Raw genomic sequence first — 15,000 nt, forward strand, 5'->3', positions numbered from 1 at the left:
CTTTAGATATTTGTTAATGAAAATCTCATTTTTTATAATAGTAATGATGTACGGTTATGTGGTAACAAATAAACTTGCGATTATACTTGCGATTATATCCATTGTAGACTTGTATATCAGAATATTCTCGAGTCAACAAGATGTACACTTAAGGGTGCAACTGTACATACATACATACATACATACATACATACATACATACATCTGTTTTATTTCAGTCAGGCAAACTGTTGCCTCCATTTTTCCTTGAAAAGTTGTTGAAAATGCATAGGCCCCTGCCTTTCGAAAAAGAGAAAAAAGTGAACTAACAATAGAAAAATTATATTGGCTAATTTAATTATGTTGGCTAATCTCTTGACTAAACATCCCCTACCCCACCCCCACCCCCTTACAAACCGTCCAAGCAGCTGCACTCGCGAACAAGCACAGCAGCGCCAAATACCATCAACTGGGCCACCTGCCCCGTCAGCTCCCAGGTAGAGGGGCAGCAGGCCAGGCGGGACTTGACCCCCAAAAAGGTATGGTCATTGCATTGGGGGCGCTCTCGCAGGTTTCTCAGTTGAAGGGGAGCCCTAGGGGGGCTGTGGGGGAGGGGAGGGGTGGCCGGTAAAAACTGGCACCCACTCAGAAACCAACCACTGTGTCAAGGTCTCCGCTGTTTTCTCCTCTCTTCGACTCCTCCCAATCAAAGACCTCTACCACCGCCAGCACCACCAGTTCACCGTCGAACGAACGAACGCACGCGCTCACTGTCACTTTTATTACATCTTTATCGGTGCTTCAGTCTGCGTCGTTTTTACATCGGCGTATTTATCTGTCTTTGTGTACCTAACGGTACGTATGTATATGTTTTTCTTAGTCATTTTCCAAACATAGAACTCTCTCTCTCTCTCTCTCTCTCTCTCTCTCTCTCTCTCTCTCTCTCTCTCTCTCTCTCTCTCTCTCTCTCTCTCTCTCTAAAACCGGAATATTTGCTCATTCTTGTAAAGTTTCTGTATCTTTATCTTACATGTAAGCTTATCCACTTGTGTCTTGACTCTTGAAATCTTATCTTCAGATATTTTCTTGATCTTGGGTTTCTGATTTTAACTTTCTCATGTGTCTTTATGTTTTCAGGCAATTAATTTCTCATAATTCATCTTTTATTCATATTATTAATTATATTTTCGCGTTAGTTATATACCTTATAGGTATATTGGTCAACATATTATCCGTTTATTTTATCAAATAGTCTCTCTCTCTCTCTCTCTCTCTCTCTCTCTCTCTCTCTCTCTCTCTCTCTCTCTCTCTCTTTTCTTATGACTATTGTACAGTTATTTACACGCTGATTAGATACATCCTTCTTCATGTAATAACTGTCTATTCGATTATGTGAACATTGTTCGAAAACGGCTAATCGAAAACAATTATTCGAAAACAATTATTCGAAAAACATCTTTTTGAATGGAAAATTGTTCGAACACAATTATTCGAAAAGCATCTTTGCGAATGGAATATTGTTCGAAAGAAGGTTATTATATTAGAAAGGACAATTATTCGAAATGCAAAATTATTTATTCAAACAAGTGTTAAAAATACAAAAATCCAAATATACAAAAGAAAACTCTTTTCAACACAAATCTCATTATTCGTACAACTTCTCCAGCAAGAAAATTGAACATATATTTTTTTTGACATTCTGTTGCCATGCAGTTACAATATATAACAATTACAATGTTTAACAATTACAATATCTAACAATTACAATGTTTAACAATTAACATCTTAAAATACCCATTTTGATATATTAACATACTAATCATACCCCTTTTTCTTTGGTCTTCTTTAACACCTAATTTTTTTTTTAGTCATATCAAGTATTGCTCTTTTCTCTATCCTTGAACCAATTCGACCAATCAACCAACGCCCTCTGATGCCACGTTGACGGAGTACCAGTCGTTGGCAAAAAGAGAAGGAAAATCTCTCTCTCTCTCTCTCTCTCTCTCTCTCTCTCTCTCTCTCTCTCTCTCTCTCTCTCTCTCTCTCTCTCTATATATATATATATATAATTGGGAGGTGTAAATTTGTATATGTATGTATATATACATGTATGGAAATATAGGGAAATATTTGTACATTACACGCACACACACATACACACACACACACACACACACATATATATATATATATATATATATAATTTATACATGTGTGTATATATGTGTGTGTTCGTGAACAAAGCGCTTTTTGCCTTATAAGACATTATGGAGCGTAAGTCCGTCAAAGTTAAAAGTAATTTGAATGTAAAGACTTTGATTTGGGGTGTGTTAATGAACAAACAGACCAATATCATGTAATCCTATAAGGACAACCAGATAGTTATTCCACTTTTGTCTGATTTATTATAGAAAAAAAATCATCCTAATAATTGAGAGTGAGAGAAAGAGCGATACTTTCTTCAGCTATTAAAAAAGCGAAAGTAAGAATGAGAGGGAAAGTTTAGGAGAGTTTTTTTTTTTTTTTTTTTTTTTTTTTTTTTTGTTATCTTAGAGGGGTGACGCTGATGGGAAACTTTTTACACGTGTACTTATTTTTAGTCAAGAATAAGATAAGTTTATCTAACTTTAAAAGACAAAAAAAATATAAAATTAAGTTTAAAGGTAAAATGTCAGTTATAATGATTAATCAACACAAATATGTTATAAAAATATAAGCTGTATATTTCATGTCACACGTAATTTCCTGTTTCAAGTACTTAGAAGAGAATCACACCTTTAAAATCGATCGAATAAAATATATATATATATTTTTGCTATGTTGAATGCCCATTCACGATTTGTATTCTTCGATTATAGCTGCAATTTTATTTTTTTTTTCTTTAAAAAAAGAGTAATCCAACAATTCGTCTTCTTATGACAGCATCACGTCAAACTTGTTGGAAAACCTGCCTCTAATGTATTTCCCTCTCTAGTTTAATGACGAAACAAACCTCTATCGAAATTTCCCTTTCCATGTCAGTTAGCCTTTCTCTCTCTCTCTCTCTCTCTCTCTCTCTCTCTCTCTCTCTCCAGGAAGGGGCATGACTCTGTGTGTAAGAGGCACAGAGATCGTTTCTCTTCTTTGCCCTTCTTTCCAGCTCCTCAGTTTCCAGTTCTCAGTGTCATTCCAATTACTAAACCGGACAGAGCGAGAAGGGCATCTGGTACTGGGAGAGAGGTATGGGTGGTGTTGAGGGGTTGGGAGAGGGGCCATCTAATGGAGAGAATCTAGTTGTGACGTCACAGACCTGGCGTCCATCTCCGTTCCAAGTACAAGAAAGAAAAAGAAGAGTGTAGCTAAGATGCGTAACGGAGGTAAATGAAAATAAACAGGCCATTTGAAAGGGAAGTTGTATTAAGCACACATATTTACGCGCCTGCGCGCGCGCCCGCGAATATCGATAGAGGAGGGGTGGTAGAAATTTGTGGCAGATCGTGAGGAACCGAGGCCGACAAGTTACTGACTCAGGCCCCAAAATGCCCACACCCCCACGCACGTACGTTTGCACGCAGTTGTATGCCCACACGCACACAATGTTAAGTGCATTTAATGCGCATGCAAAAACACGCAGTCCTCTTCTACGTTTTACATATGTATCTGTTTACGGTGACTCGAGAAAGTTATTCATTTTTCCCAGGGATTACTTTCTTAATCTACCTGACAAGACGATGTGCTATAAGCCAAAATGGGTCTCGGTTCGGAGGTGACGCCTGGGCCGGTCATAGGTTAGATTCCTTTGTACAACAACTGGGTTGGGTTGCAGAGGTCAGGTGATTGTTATGGAGTGTCCGTACGGCAAAGAAAAGTATTTTAGACTTTGAATCGAGAATAATACTTTTATTTAAGTTTTGTTTATGAATAACAATTCGCAAAAAAAAAACTAGAACCAATTTCAACGGAAGTTGGTGGACATGTGGGGTATGACCCAAGGACAAATTATTATTATTACTGTATTATTATTATTATTATTATTACTACTTGCTAAGCTACAACAACCCTAGTTGGCAAAGCAGGATGCTATAAGCCCAGGGGCCCCAACAGGGAAAATAGATTTTGAAGAAAATACATCTAAATACAAGTACGCAGTAGTAAATTTAAAATAATTGAAATGTTTTAATATGAATAACAAAAATAAAACACCAGAACAATTCCTCATTGACATTCTGCCTGGCCTACTTACGTCGTTCACATTACTACCTTTTCCTTCTTTTCATTTCTTTTTACAGGATGAGTTACCAATTTTTTTTTTTTTTTTTTTTTTTTTTTTTTTTGCCTCCGTGGTTCACCTTCCTTTACCCCTCCCGCTTCCAGTCTCCATCCCAGATGACTTCGTGTGCAGGTTGCGTAGAACACATCATGCGTTGCATTATTCATTGCATGCTATTGCCAGCTTCAGCTGTCGTGCTTTCAATTTCTTCGTGCCCTGTTGAAAAAAGGTTTTTTTTATTCGTTTATTTATTTAGTATTGTAAGTTTGTTGTTTCTAAATATACATTTGAGATTTAGGTTGCTTACGCAAGTGGCATATGTTTTCAGGTCGGGATGTTTTGAAAATGTTATACTTTTGTTTGTGTATATATATATATATATATATATATATTTATATATATATATATATATATATATTTATATATATATATTTATATATATACATATATATATTTATATATATATATACATATATATATATATATATATATTTATATATATATTTATACATATATACACACACACACATAATATATATATATATAAACACACACACACACACATATATATATATATATATATGTGCGTGTGTGTGCGTGTGTGTGAATGTAATAAACCCAGTGCTCTCTTAACTTCTGGGAATTTACACGTTTATGGATGTACTGGTCATTACAAAGCCAAGATCCATATAAAGTCATACCGTTTGGGTCCAAAGTATAAGATAAAGATTCGAGGAATAGACGGTGCATTGTAACTATCGAAAATGCATACGTGTTAGGTGAAAAGTGACCATTTCCCTATATATATATATATATATATATGTATATATATATACATATATATATAATACACACACATATGTATATATAATACACACACATGTATATATATATATATATATGTGTGTGTGGTGTGTGTGTGTGTATAGAATCTCCTCGTCCCTCGGGTAGGGGGAGAGGGAGTAGTCATACCATGGTGAAAGGGGTTGTAGTTTGGAAAGGGGGAAGGCTGGGTGGGATTGGTTGAATCTGCGTGCTTATCTATTTAAATATTAATCCGTCATTTTTGACGGGTCACGTACACTATATATATATATATATATATATATCTAATTTATATATATATATATATATATATATATTTATATATATATATATATATATATATAAATATATATATATATATATATATATATTAAAATAAAGAGTCACCAAACTATTTCTGCATGTCAGCGTACGTATGAAAGAACCTTGAAGGTGACCAGTTCCCCAATGAGTCGATGAAAGTAAAATAAGACCGAATGAATGTGATATCATATCTTCATATTTATAAGTGATTGGAATGTATCATTCCTCTTGTAATTGCTTCAGCCATGATGATGAAGTTAAGTCGAGAGGAATGAAATAACCATGCCATTACATGTATACAGAGATCTTTTGGTTCTATACTTTACCCAAAATTCTTTGCTACCTGTCTCAATTTATATGTAGGCTTATAATTACAAGAGACAACTCACGTATATACAAACACACAACACACACACACACATACATATATATAATAATATATATATATATATATATATAGTGTGTGTGTGTGTGTCTGTGTGTGTGTCTCTGTGTGTGTGTGTGGATATACAGTATATATATATATATATATATATACACATGTATAAGCAAAGAAATCACGACAGCTGACACGTAATGAGCCTTATGTACATATACATATACACACACACACACACACACATATATATATATATATATATGTATATATATGTATATATATACAGTATATATACAGTATATAATGTGTATAGTGTGCGTGTGGCTGTGTGTATATATGTATTACATTACATAATCTTATATATATGTGTATGTATATCTATCTATCTATCTATCTATATATATATATATATATATATGTCAACCAGGGTCCTTTTCATTTCATAGGAGTGGTACTTAAAGACGTTAACCTTCTTGTACTTAGCAAGTTTTTTTTTTTTTTTCTTAATGCTGTTGCTAACTTTATATCTTTTCCATCAGGTTGCAACCCACCTGTATTGACTTGTGACCTGATACCTCATTCACTTTTCTTTTTTTCAAGAAACGGGTGAAGGTCTCCCCACCCCTCGGTACGTTAGTTGATGGGGCATTAAGAGATTAGTTACCATGAAATACATGAATGATAATAATAATAATAATAATAATAATAATAATAATAATAATAATAATAATAATAATAAATTCATCTAACATATACCAACTTTAATACCGTATTAGTGTTCTCCTGGTGGCAATGTACCACAAATGATATAGATATGTGTTGTATATTTATAGCCAATAATAATAATAATAATAATAATAATAATAATAATAATAATAATATGAACATTAACATTAACATTAAAGATAACAGCAAAATATGGGAGCGCTTAGACATTGCGTTCTTTAATTCTTTATATACTCATGGGAAAGGCCACTGCTGAGAGAAACTGGCCATGGGCTGAACGACGACAAGCCTACAACGTGGAGTTACTTACCCGTAGACTGTTGTTGCACAAAAGAACATAATATAGGGGTATGCACTGTGGCTTCTATAGTATGATAATTACTTTAAACTTGATATGTTCCAATTTTTTTTTTTTTTTTTTTTTTTTTTTTTTTTTTTTTATCAGTGCTATACAACCATTAACATGTGTATATCTTTATCTGCAATCATACCAATCCAAGTACGGTCCAGTATACAGTTCCATACTTCAACCACCTGCTGATATAGGCAATAACTTGAGAGAGAGAGAGAGAGAGAGAGAGAGAGAGAGAGAGGAGGAGAGAGAGAGAGAGAGAGGCGTGATATGACAAGGGTAGTGATTCGTAACGGACAAATTTTCATATCAAAATCTTGAGAGAAATATTTAACCATCCAAAATCCCCTAATTCAAGTTTTTACTCTACCGTTGGAACCCAGACGCCACTGGCCTTGTTATGATAACCGTCACGTGACTTGTTCTTATGCCAGAGAGCCCAAGGCACTGGTAGAGGTTTCTTACAACTTGGAGTCAAAATTAACCAATCACGATTTGGCCTCTATTCTCCTACTGTAAAGTAACTCTCTCTCTCTCTCTCTCTCTCTCTCTCTCTCTCTCTCTCTCTCTCTCTCTCTCTCTCTCTCTCTCTCTCTCTCTCTGACTTTTCTTTTCATTCTTTCATCTCTTTATCTGGCTCTCGAATACATATTTGCCAGGCTTTAGCAGTTCACCTATAAATGTTTTCCCATGTGTACAAATGAACTGTAGGGCAGTAGGCCTACATTGTTGAACTGTTTTAAATAATCATTTGCTTTTATATGTAATCATAACCTTGCATTTGCTAAGTTTATTTAAGGATTGTGCACCATCTATCATTTTATTCTTTTTATATGCCCAACATTAAATGTTGAGAATAATAGATAAATTAATAGAGATTTTAATGACAATTTTATGCATCAATTCCCATGGTTGAAAGTGTGATTTACGATTACACATTCCGGGCATTATATGATCCTGTCCTGTGGTCAGGTCATGACCTAGATAATGTGACCTGACCTTACCATTGTCCCAAAGCGAGAGCTGGGCATGGGGCACACGATTTGAGGAGGACCGGTTAGGGGGCTGGCTTTGTCACTTTCACCTTCTGCCGTTCATGTTAGCCTTCCCAGCCGACCCATTCCAACTGGAAGAACCCACTTTAACAAAGTCGATGTCTGGATGATAGGTTCCAGACATTTCTGGAACGAATTCTTTTCTTCTTCTATTGTTCGTTCGCCACTAACGCGGCATTTCTGGGGGGGGATGTATTTTGTTCGTATCTACTCTCTTATCTGGTTTTTATCTTTATATGTTTGTTGTTTTCTGTTAAATTGGGGTCACTTGTTTTAGCTCGTCCTGATTCGTCTGTGGACTTGTTGCCGGGTTTTCTGGGCTGCCTCGTCTTCAGGAGAAAACTTTCCGTTAATTTTATTCATAGCATAATTTGGAAATACTTAATGAACTGATGGTTGTTATAAAATAAAAATGAACCAATTGCTGAATTTTATACAGATTTATAAAATGTAAATATCTACAACATTGATTTTATTTAGGACTGAAAAATGTCAATGATACTATATCACTTTTCTTTGGAGTTTTAAAAAGGAAATCCTCAAAGACCGATTTAAATTTATGTTTTAGAACCTTTAACATAATCTATTATTATTTAGATTCATATTTTTCTAAATTTTATTATAACCCTATAATTTAAAGCTGGGTTTGTACATATGAAATCTATTGAATGGATACATACTCAAATGGGGGAATTATATAGTGTTTTCCAGAATCAAAGTTGAAATTTTTGACTATTTTGAACTGGAATCCTTCTCTCTCTCTCTCTCTCTCTCTCTCTCTCTCTCTCTCTCTCTCTCTCTCTCTCTCTCTCTCTCTCTCTCTCTCTCTCTCTCTCAGATGAAATCGTGCAAGTAAGTTTCATTGGTACAGATTAACCCAGAAAAACCCGTCGGGCAAAATTCGATTAACAGGTTATAAAAAAGTATACGAGTTAGACTTTCATTGTATGCAAGCTCTCGCTAGGTCTTTAATGTCCATAGATGAATATATATTTGTAAAAAGGTGATAAGTACACTATAAGTAGTTATATGTGTATTATTATTATGATTATTATTATTATCATTATTATTATTATTATTATTATTATTATTATTATTACTACTACTTGCTAAGCTACAACCCTAGTTGAAAAAATAGGATGCTATAAGCCCAGGGGCCTCAACAGGGAAAATAGCCTAGTGAGGAAAGGAAACAAGTTACAAAATTCGAATAAATATTTCCCATATAAACTATGAAAACTTTACAAAACAAGAGGACGAGAAATAAGATAGAATATTGTACCCGAGTGTACCCTCAAGCAAGAGTGGATAAACACGAGTGGATAAACACGAGTGGATAATCACGTATATAAATTCCCATGCATGCAAATTAAATCATATTGTATATTTGCTGGCGGGAACTGTGGTACCCATGTCTTATCTAACAGTGTTGCTATGTAAGAGAACAATACCAAAGCAATGTAGTCTTTGATATTGCCAATTATGAGTCATTTATCCCTCAGATATATTCGTTTGCTCTTCCTTTTCCCTTTAGGAATAATAATTTTCTCTTTATTTTAGCTCTTAAAATATTCTTTTACCTTTCATCTTCTTTTTAGAAATTTTCATTTACTCTTTCAAGTTCATGAAATTATGAGACCCATTATTAGATAAATTTATTATTTCATCGAAAAAAAATCGAGAATCTATGAATTGTAAAATGTGAGAGATTATTTAAAAATTTGTAAATGCATAGACTTAAAAATCCTTTAAACGCAATTTTGTTAGATAATAGATAAGCATAATACGTTTGCATAATAGAGAAGAAACACATTCATTACAAATAATGAAAAAAAAACTAAATATCTCTCAAAACTAAATCATTATCAATTATTATCATTCTTCGTATTTGTAGATTTGAAGAAATGGTAATAATCTAAAATTGCATGAGCTTATTTGGTTCTAAAGTATTTTGAAATTTGTTGAAGTATAATTGCATTTCAAAATTGCTTTTATATTTGAGATGATATTATAAAGATTACCTGAAATATTCGAAAGTTATATAACATGTCAATATCTTTTATTACAAGCGGTCTAAGCACATTAATGATGAAACAACCAGAAAAGAATCCTGTAAAATAAAGTTGAATTAATATTCTGCAATTCTGGGGAAAAAAAAATACATTGCTCAAGAACAACGAGTTTTCTTAAATCTCTGAAACGAAGGCCCTTTGGCCAGCAATGGAGTCGTAGGGAGATACAGCATACGGTGGCGTTGGCATGGTGAACCATCATCATCATCATCTCCTCCTCCTACGCCTCTTGACGCAAAGGGCCTCAGTTAGGTTTCGCCAGTTGTCTCTATATTGAGCTTTCAAATCAATACTTCTCCATTTATCATCTCCTTCCACGTTGCTCTTTTCTGTCTCTTAGTGTTATTCCCATCATTATTCTTTCCTTAGCTCTGGTTACTAATTTTTATTTCTATTTCCATTAGCATTAATTCATGGTCTCAGCTGTGTTGCTTTTTGTTTTCTATTCTTTCTTCTTCCGCTTAGCCATTCAACTTCTTTAGCTTGACTTAGATTTTCTTAGAGACAGTCTTATGAAAGTCTAAAAACGTTGTCACGTTAATCGTGGCACACTCTTTCATTATACTATTAATAATTACATAACAGCTTCAGAATTAAAAAACTGTATTCATTCTACTTCTGAAAGAGGTATTTATTTTGTTAACAACATATTCTTCTCCTTTTTTTTTTCTTTTTTTTTTTAACAAAAAAACGTACATGAAACTTAAATTTTTTTTAACGAGATCTGGAAATGGAAACTGCATTTTTCACCGGACTATTTTCTTTCAGACAAAAAACGAATATAATTTTGACTAGCTCCTAAAATTAGGATTGTATTTTTATTCAGCTCTAAAATAATTTTGACCAGTTCTCAATAGGCCGAATTATCTTTTATTAGCCCTTAAAACGCGGTTTGCCTTTTTGTTTACCTCTTCCTAAAACTATGAATTTATTTTTGACCAGCTCTGAAAACTCTGATTTTATTTTTGACCTGCTCTAAAAGAAACAGATTTTTTACCTGCTCCGAAAGTGCAAAATTTATTTCTTATTTTTGACCTACCCTCAAAACGCAGATTTAATTTCTGACCAGCCCCTCAAAATGCTGAATTTATTTTTGGCCAAATATTAAAAGGCAGGATTTATTTCTGACCTGTTCTCAAAACACAGAGTGTATATTAAAACTTCAAAATGTATTTTCTACTAACTCTAAAAGCACACAATTTGTTTTTGACTGGCCTTCAAGATACATAATTTTTTATTGGCCTTCAATATGCATAATTTATTTCTAACCAGGTCTTAATACACAAAATTTGTTTTTGACCTACCCTCAAGTCAGAATTTATTTTTGGCCAATTCTCAAAACATAGTTTATTTCTTATCTGCCCCCATAATGTGAAATTCATTTTTGACCAGTTCTCAAAACCCAGAACTTCTTTTACTAGCCGTCAAAATTCAAAATAAGATTTTGAAAAGCTAACAAAACTCAAAATGCATTTTTGTCCACATCTAAAAGGATATGATTTATTCTTGTTTTCGACTAGCTTTTAAATTTGTTTTCGACTAGCTTTAAAAACGTAAAAAATAAATAAGGATAACCTTCAAAATGCATAATTTATTTTTGGCAAGCCCCCAACATGCAGAATAAATTTTTGACCAGCTCTCAAAACGCAGAAATTATATTTAACCAGCTTTAAAAAAGAATTTATTTCTACTCAGTTCTGAAAACGCAAAGTATATTTTTAACCAGCTCTCAATACAAAGAATCAATTTTTATGACGAGCCCTAAAGACGCATGATATATTTATAAACAGCTCTCAATACGTAGAATCTATTTTTGACCAGCCCTAAAAGCGCAGAATATATTTCTTAACCAGCTCTCAATACGTAGAATCTATTTTTGACCAGCCCTAAAAGCGCAGAATATATTTCTTAACCAGCTCTCAATACGTACAATCTATTTTTGACCAGCCCTAAAAGCGCAGAATATATTTCTTAACCAGCTCTCAATACGTAGAATCTATTTTTGACCAGCCCTAAAAGCGCAGAATATATTTCTTAATCAGTTCTAAATACGTAGAATCTCTTTTTGACCAGCCCTAAAAGCGCAGAATATATTTCTTAACCAGCTCTCAATACGTACAATCTATTTTTGACCAGCCCTAAAAGCGCAGAATATATTTCTTAACCAGCTCTCAATACGTACAATCTATTTTTGACCAGCCCTAAAAGCGCAGAATATATTTCTTAACCAGCTCTCAATACGTACAATCTATTTTTGACCAGCCCTTAAAGCGCAGAATATATTTTAACCAGCTCTCAATACGTAGAATCTATTTTTGACCAGCCCTTAAAGCGCAGAATATATTTCTTAACCAGCTCTCAATACGTACAATCTATTTTTGACCAGCCCTAAAAGCGCAGAATATATTTCTTAACCAGCTCTCAATACGTAGAATCTATTTTTGACCAGCCCTAAAAGCGCAGAATATATTTCTTAATCAGTTCTAAATACGTAGAATCTCTTTTTGACCAGCCCTAAAAGCGCAGAATATATTTCTTAACCAGCTCTCAATACGTACAATCTATTTTTGACCAGCCCTTAAAGCGCAGAATATATTTCTTAACCAGCTCTCAATACGTACAATCTATTTTTGACCAGCCCTAAAAGCGCAGAATATATTTCTTAACCAGCTCTCAATACGTACAATCTATTTTTGACCAGCCCTTAAAGCGCAGAATATATTTTAACCAGCTCTCAATACGTAGAATCTATTTTTGACCAGCCCTTAAAGCGCAGAATATATTTCTTAACCAGCTCTCAATACGTACAATCTATTTTTGACCAGCCCTTAAAGCGCAGAATATATTTCTTAATCAGTTCTAAATACGTAGAATCTATTTTTGACCAGCCCTAAAAGCGCAGAATATATTTCTTAATCAGTTCTAAATACGTAGAATCTCTTTTTGACCAGCCCTAAAAGCGCAGAATATATTTCTTAACCAGCTCTCAATACGTACAATCTATTTTTGACCAGCCCTTAAAGCGCAGAATATATTTCTTAACCAGCTCTCAATACGTACAATCTATTTTTGACCAGCCCTAAAAGCGCAGAATATATTTCTTAACCAGCTCTCAATACGTACAATCTATTTTTGACCAGCCCTTAAAGCGCAGAATATATTTTAACCAGCTCTCAATACGTAGAATCTATTTTTGACCAGCCCTTAAAGCGCAGAATATATTTCTTAACCAGCTCTCAATACGTACAATCTATTTTTGACCAGCCCTAAAAGCGCAGAATATATTTCTTAACCAGCTCTCAATACGTAGAATCTATTTTTGACCAGCCCTAAAAGCGCAGAATATATTTCTTAATCAGTTCTAAATACGTAGAATCTCTTTTTGACCAGCCCTAAAAGCGCAGAATATATTTCTTAACCAGCTCTCAATACGTACAATCTATTTTTGACCAGCCCTAAAAGCGCAGAATATATTTCTTAACCAGCTCTCAATACGTACAATCTATTTTTGACCAGCCCTTAAAGCGCAGAATATATTTTAACCAGCTCTCAATACGTAGAATCTATTTTTGACCAGCCCTTAAAGCGCAGAATATATTTCTTAACCAGCTCTCAATACGTACAATCTATTTTTGACCAGCCCTAAAAGCGCAGAATATATTTCTTAACCAGCTCTCAATACGTAGAATCTATTTTTGACCAGCCCTAAAAGCGCAGAATATATTTCTTAATCAGTTCTAAATACGTAGAATCTCTTTTTGACCAGCCCTAAAAGCGCAGAATATATTTCTTAACCAGCTCTCAATACGTACAATCTATTTTTGACCAGCCCTAAAAGCGCAGAATATATTTCTTAACCAGCTCTCAATACGTACAATCTATTTTTGACCAGCCCTTAAAGCGCAGAATATATTTCTTAACCAGCTCTCAATACGTACAATCTATTTTTGACCAGCCCTAAAAGCGCAGAATATATTTCTTAATCAGTTCTAAATACGTAGAATCTATTTTTGACCAGCCCTAAAAGCGCAGAATATATTTCTTAACCAGCTCTCAATACGTACAATCTATTTTTGACCAGCCCTTAAAGCGCAGAATATATTTCTTAATCAGTTCTAAATACGTAGAATCTCTTTTTGACCAGCCCTAAAAGCGCAGAATATATTTCTTAACCAGCTCTCAATACGTACAATCTATTTTTGACCAGCCCTAAAAGCGCAGAATATATTTCTTAACCAGCTCTCAATACGTACAATCTATTTTTGACCAGCCCTTAAAGCGCAGAATATATTTTAACCAGCTCTCAATACGTAGAATCTATTTTTGACCAGCCCTTAAAGCGCAGAATATATTTCTTAACCAGCTCTCAATACGTACAATCTATTTTTGACCAGCCCTAAAAGCGCAGAATATATTTCTTAACCAGCTCTCAATACGTAGAATCTATTTTTGACCAGCCCTAAAAGCGCAGAATATATTTCTTAATCAGTTCTAAATACGTAGAATCTCTTTTTGACCAGCCCTAAAAGCGCAGAATATATTTCTTAACCAGCTCTCAATACGTAGAATCTATTTTTGACCAGCCCTAAAAGCGCAGAATATATTTCTTAACCAGCTCTCAATACGTACAATCTATTTTTGACCAGCCCTTAAAGCGCAGAATATATTTCTTAATCAGTTCTAAATACGTAGAATCTCTTTTTGACCAGCCCTAAAAGCGCAGAATATATTTCTTAACCAGCTCTCAATACGTACAATCTATTTTTGACCAGCCCTAAAAGCGCAGAATATATTTCTTAACCAGCTCTCAATACGTACAATCTATTTTTGACCAGCCCTTAAAGCGCAGAATATATTTTAACCAGCTCTCAATACGTAGAATCTATTTTTGACCAGCCCTTAAAGCGCAGAATATATTTCTTAACCAGCTCTCAATACGTACAATCTATTTTTGACCAGCCCTTAAAGCGCAGAATATATTTCTTAACCAGCTCTCAATACGTAGAATCTATTTTTGACCAGCCCTAAAAGCGCAGAATATATTTCTTAATCAGTTCTAA

The 15,000-nt window shown here is 34.1% G+C and overlaps 1 protein-coding gene across 2 annotated transcripts in view; it reads left to right on the forward strand.

Moving 5' to 3' along the window:
- Positions 1 to 15,000, forward strand: part of LOC137617259 (sex determination protein fruitless-like) — a 111,610-nt gene that overhangs the window by 14,377 nt on the left and 82,233 nt on the right. Inside the window, exon 1 of one of the 2 annotated variants that reach the window (XM_068347240.1) lies at positions 814 to 834. The exons of the other annotated variant lie outside the window; for it this stretch is intronic. The gene's annotated coding sequence lies outside the window, so the exon portion shown is untranslated. Of the gene's footprint in view, positions 1 to 813; positions 835 to 15,000 lie in introns of those variants that run through there. 2 annotated transcript variants of the gene reach the window in all.

The sequence above is a fragment of the Palaemon carinicauda genome, chromosome 23, assembly GCF_036898095.1.
Source record: "Palaemon carinicauda isolate YSFRI2023 chromosome 23, ASM3689809v2, whole genome shotgun sequence".
Lineage (NCBI taxonomy): Eukaryota > Metazoa > Arthropoda > Malacostraca > Decapoda > Palaemonidae > Palaemon > Palaemon carinicauda.